The sequence below is a fragment of the Cetorhinus maximus genome, chromosome 9 (genome assembly GCF_964194155.1).
Source record: "Cetorhinus maximus chromosome 9, sCetMax3.hap1.1, whole genome shotgun sequence".
Classification (NCBI taxonomy): Eukaryota; Metazoa; Chordata; class Chondrichthyes; order Lamniformes; family Cetorhinidae; genus Cetorhinus; species Cetorhinus maximus.
The window spans coordinates 62,492,720-62,499,035 of record NC_135887.1 but is presented as its reverse complement, the minus strand read 5'-3'; positions in this window follow the sequence as shown (position 1 = coordinate 62,499,035).

Here is a 6,316-nt window from a genome sequence, read left to right as displayed (position 1 = left end):
CCAGTCTTGAGTTGTTAGATCTGTTCGAAATCTATCCCATTTAGCACAGTGGTAGTGATGCACATCATGATGGAGGGTATCCTCAATGTGAAGACGGGACTTCATCTCCACAAAGACCTTGTGGTGCTCACTCCTATCGATACTGTCTGTCATGGACAGATGCACCTGTGGCAGGCAGGTTGGTGAGGATGAGGTTTTTCCCTCTCTTTGGTTCCCTCACCACCTGCTGCAGACCCAGCCTAGCAGCTATGTCCTTTAGGACTCAGCCAGCTTCGGTCTGTAGTTGTGCTACCAAGCCATCCTTGGTGATGGACAATGAAGTCTCCCACCCAGAGTACATTTTGCATCCTTGTCACCCTCAGTGCTTCCTTCAAGCGGTGTTCAACATGGAGGAGCACTGATTCTTCAGCTGAGGGAGGGCGGTACGTGGTAATCAGCAGGAGGTTTCCTTGTCCATGTTTGACCTGATGCCATGAGACATCATGGGGTCCGGAGTCGATGTTGAGGACTCCCAGGGCAACTCCCTCCCGACTGTATACCATTGTGCCACCACCTCTGCTGGGTGGGACAGGACGTACCCAGGGATGGAGATGGTTGTATCTGGGACATTATCTGTAAGAGATGATTCTGCTGCTTGACTAGAGTGAGGACTTTGTAGGGTCTACGAGGCTGAGTTTGCCGTTGTCATTTTAGGTGCCTAGGTCAATGCCGGGTGGTCCATTCAGTTTTATTCCTTTTTTGAGGCTTTGTAGTGGTTTGACACAACTGAGTGGCTTGCTAGGCTCTTTAAGAGTAAACCACATTGCTGTGGGCCTGGAGTCACATGTAGGCCAGACCAAGTAAGGACAGCAGATTTCCTTCTCATTAGTGAACCAGATGGGCTTTTTAACAACAATCGACAATGATTTCACAGTCATAATTTTTTTATTGAATTCAATATCTACCTGTGTCCCCAGAGCAATGGATTACTAGTCCAGTGACAGTACCACTACACCATTGCCTCCACCTGGGTGTAGTAAGGATTGACTCTCCTGCTTTCACTGTTCAGAGACACTGTGTATTTCCAGATTCCTGTAGTGCCCTGTGTTACACACATTACCCCTCCCACTGCAACACTGCCCCTTCCACTCTGTCAAAAAACCCCATTACCCATGAAGGGTTCTCAAAATTCCCACATTTTTCATATCATCAACAAGGATATGACTTTTGGGCTTTTATGGCAGAGGACCCAATTGCTGAGTTTAGTGTAGGACCCTGCAGCCCATGAAGGCCTGGGACTGGACATGCCCAGGCTTGTTGAGTGTGGATTGTTGCCTGGAACCAGACAACGAGAGGAGACAGAATACGCATTCTTCCCTTTAAAACAATCAACCCAGAGAAAGACTTCATCTTACACAAAACTAAAGCCCATCAAAATCTTGCATAAATAATTGCTGCTAACTACTAAGGCAGGAAGGCAGCAATCAATGCAATTATGCAAACCCATCAATACTCCACATATACAATGGCTTTCAATTCAAGACTAGTTACGGGGACAAGAAGACAACGATGAACATCATGCGAGCCCATTAAAAACAACGAGACAACAATCACCTGAAGAAACCCACCAAAATCAGATAAAGAACTAACTTTGATTTGGATTGAGATAAGAAATTCGAAAAACAGTATAACTGTTACACCAGTTACCAGTTACAAAAGGGAGGAGATCTGGGGGGTGAGCAGTTTAAGTGGAGTTTATGCAGGGAGAGGTAGCTGAGCCAAGCGGAGGAAGGAGATCTGGAGGTTTGCAGGCCTGCGGGCAACATCACGGCGTGGAGCACGGGGTGGCAGGATCAACTGAAGACAACAAGGCCACAACCGCAGCCCTCCACGAAGATCGACCACCCACAACCGCGCCCTCCACCCAACTGAAGAACCTTCGCAGATTCCACACACCAGGACCACGTGGGGACGGCAGGCCCTAGAGGACACAAAGAGCATACCCAAAATTGCAACCGGCTTACCAGGCTTGATCTCGAACTGTCAAGGAACCCTGGTTGGTGAGCATGATCCCTGACCTCTCCTAGTTCAATTTAGTTAGGTTTTGGGGGTGGGACAAGGGTAAGGGGATTAGTAGTGTGATTTTCCCTCGTTATGCCGTGTGTTCCCCATTCTTAACTAAGTGTACTTTGTAGGTCTGTATAATCTCAGTGTAATCCTAATGTTATAAATTCATTTGTGACTTCAATAAACTCAGTTTTTTTTTTCTCTTGCACCAAAACCAGTTGTCTGCTGCACTTTGTCACAACCCCCAAATAAGTCCAAGGTTTAGAACCCAGGGAGTGGGAGCGATTCGGACCACTCAGAAGTCAGAGGTGAAGCAGACACACACAACCACCCCCTGCACCCCTCCCACTGCAACACTGCCCCTTCCACCCTGTCAAAAACACCCGATACCCCTCCCACTGCAACATTGCCCCTTCCACTCTGTCAATAACCCCCATTACCCCATCCACTGCAACACTGCCCCTTCCACTCTGTCAATAACCCCCATTACCCCATCCACTGTAACGCTGCCCCTTCCATTGTGTCAAAAATGCCCATTACCACACCCACTGCAACACTGCCCCTTCCACTCTGACAAAAACCCCCATTACGCCTCCATCTGCAACACTGCCCCTTCCACTCTGTCAAAAACAACCATTACCCCTCCCACTGCAACATGGCCCCTTCCGCTCTGTCCAAAACACCCATTACCCCTCGCACTGCAACATGGCCCCTTTCCATTATGTCAAAAACCCCCATTACGCCTTCCACAGCAACACTGCCCCTCCCGCTCTGTTAAAAACCCATATTACCCCTCCCACTGCAACACTGCTCCTTCCACTCTGTCAAAAACACGCATCACCCCTCCCACTGCAACACTCCCCATTCCACTTTGTCAAAAGCCCCCATTACCCGTCCCACTGCAAAACTGCCCCTTCCAGTCTGTCAAAAACTCCCATTGCCCCTCCCATTGCAACACTGCCCCTTGCACTCTGTCAAAAACTCCTATTACCCCTCCCAATGCAACACTGTCCCTCACACACTATCAAAAGCTCCCATTATCCCTCCTCACTGCAACACTACACCTTACACTCTGTCAAAAATACCCATTACCCCTCCCACTGCAACACTGCCCCTCCCGCTCTGTCAAAAACCCCGTTTACCCCACCCCACTGCAACACTGCCCCTTCCACTCTGTCAAAACACCCATCACCCCTCCCACTGCAACACTGCCCCTTCCATTGTGTCAAAATCTGCCATTACCCCACCCACTACATCACTGCCCCTTCCACTCTGACAAAAAGCCCCCATTACGCCTTCCTCTGCAACGCTGCCCCTTCCACTCTGTCAAAACCTCCCATTATCCCTCCTCACTGCAACACTGCACCTTACACTCTGTCAAAAAGACCCATTACCCCTCCCACTGCAACACTGCCCCTTCCGCTCTGTCAAAAACCCCGTTTACCCCACCCCACTGCAACATTGCCCCTACCACTCTTGTCAAAAAACCCCATTACCCCTGCCCACTGCAACACTGCCCCTTTCACTCTGTCAAAAACCCCCATTACCTCTCCCACTGCTACACTGCCCCTGCTACCCTGTCAAAAGCCCCCATTACCCCTCCCATTGCAACACTCCACCTCCCACTCTGTGAAAAACCCATATTACCCCTCCCACTGCAGCATTGTCGCTTACACTCTGTCAAAACCTCCCATTACCTGTCCTCACTGCAATACTGCACCTTACACTCTGTCAAAATACCCATCACCCCTCCCATTGCAACAATGCCCCTTCCACTCTGTCAAAAACCCACATTACCCCTCCCATTGCAACACTGCCCCTTCCACTCTGTCAAAAACCCACTTTACCCCTCCCACTGCAACACTGCCCCTTCCATTGTGTCAAAATCTGCCATTACCCCATCCACTGCATCACTGCCCCTTCCACTCTGACAAAAATCCCACATTACGCCTTCCTCTGCAACGCTGCCCCTTCCACTCTGTCAAAAACACCCATTACCTCTCCCACTGCTACACTGCCCCTGCTACCCTGTCAAAAGCCCCCATTACCCCTCCCACTGCAACCCTGCCCCTTCCACTCTGTCCAAAACCCCCAGTACCCTTCCCACTGCAACACTGCCCCTTCCACTCTGTCAAAAACCCCCATTACCCCTCCCACTGCAACACTGCCGCTTCTATTCTGTTTAAAAACCTCCATTACCACTCCCACTGCAACAGGGCCCCTTCCACTCTGTCAAAAACCCCATCAACCCTCCTCACTGCAACACTCCCCCTTCCACTCTGTCAAAAAACCCGATTCCCTCTCCAAATGCAACACTGCCCCTTCCAGCCTGTCAAAAACTCCCATTACCCCTCCCAATGCAACACTCCACCTCCCACTCTGTGAAAAACCCATATTACCCCTCCCACTGCAACAATGCCCCTTCTACTCTGTCAAAATCACCCATTACCCCTCCCATTGCAACAATGCCCCTTCCACTCTGACAAAAAGCCCCCATTATGCCTCCTTCTGCAACACTGCCCCTTCCAGTCTGTCAAAAACTCCCATTACCCCATCCATTGCAACACTGCCCCTTTCACTCGGTCAAAAACACCCATTACCCCTCCCACTGCAACTCTGCCCCTTCCACTCTGTCAAAAACACACATTACCCCTCCCATTAACCCTTACACTCTGTCAAAAAACCCCATTACCCCTTCCACTCTGTCAAAAACACCCATTAGCCCTCTCACTGCAACTCTGCCCCTTCCACTCTGTCAAAAACACCCATTACCCCTCCCACTGCAACACTGCCCCTTACACTTTGTAAAAAACACCCATTAACCGTCCCATTACAACACTGCCCCTCCCACTCTGTCAAAAACCCCCATTACCTCTCCCACTGCTACACTGCCCCTGCTACCCTGTTAAAAGCCCCCATTACCCCTCCCATTGCAACACTCCACCTTCCCCTCTGTGAAAAACCCATATTACCCCTCCCACTGCAGCACTGTCCCTTACACTCTGTCAAAACCTCCCATTACCCGTCCTCACTGCAATACTGCACCTTACACTCTGTCAAAATACACATCACCCCCTCCACTGCAACAGTGCCGCTTCCACTCTGTCAAAAACCCACTTTACCCCTCCCACTGCAACACTGCTCCTTCCACTCTTTCAAAAACCCACATTACCCCTCCCACTGCAACACTGCCCCTTCCATTGTGTCAAAATCCGCCATTACCCCACCCACTGCATCACTGCCCCTTCCACTCTGACAAAAATCCCACATTACACCTTCCTCTGCAACGCTGCCCCTTCCACTCTGTCAAAAACACCCATTACCCCTCCCACTGCAACACTGCCCCTTCCATTGTGTCAAAAACACCCATTACCCCTGCCCACTGCAACACTGCCCCTATCACTCTGTCAAAAACCCCCATTACCTCTCCTACTGCTACACTGCCCCGCTACCCTGACAAAAGCCCCCATTACCCCTCCCACTGCAACCCTGCCCCTTCCACTCTGTCCGAAACCCCCAGTACCCTTCCCACTGCAACACTGCCCCTTCCACTCTGTTTAAAAACCCCCATTACGCCTTCCTCTGCAACACTGCCCCTTCCAGTCTGTCAAAAACTCCCATTACCCCTCCCATTGCAACACTGCCCCTTTCCCTCGGTCAAAAACACCCATTACCCCTCCCACTGCAACACTGCACCTTCGACTCTGTCAAAAACACCCATTACCCCTCCCATTAACCCTTCCACTCTGTCAAAAACACCCATTAGCCCTCTCACTGCAACACTGCCCCTTCCACACTGTCAAAAACCCACATTACCCCTCCCATAGCAACACTTCCCCTTGCACTCTGTCAAAAACCCCCATTACCCCTGCCCACTGCAAAACTGCCCCTTCCACTCTGTCAAAAACCCATGTCACCCCTCCCTCTGCTTCAGCTTGTACTCTTTCAAAGAACACAATTACCCTCCCACTGCATCACTGCCCCTTCCTTTCTGTCAAAAACTCCCATTACCACTCCCACTGCAACACGGCCCCTTCCACTCTGTCAGAACCTCCCATTACCCGTCCTCACTGCAATACTGCACCTTACACTCTGTCAAAAAACCCGTTTACCCCTCCCCACCGCAACACTGCCCATCCAATCTGCCAAAACACCCATCACGCCTCCCACTGCAACAATGCCCCTTCCACTCTGTCAAAAACTCCCGTTACCCCTCTCCACTGCAACACTGCCCCTTCCACTCTGTCCAAAACCCCCATTACCCCTCCCA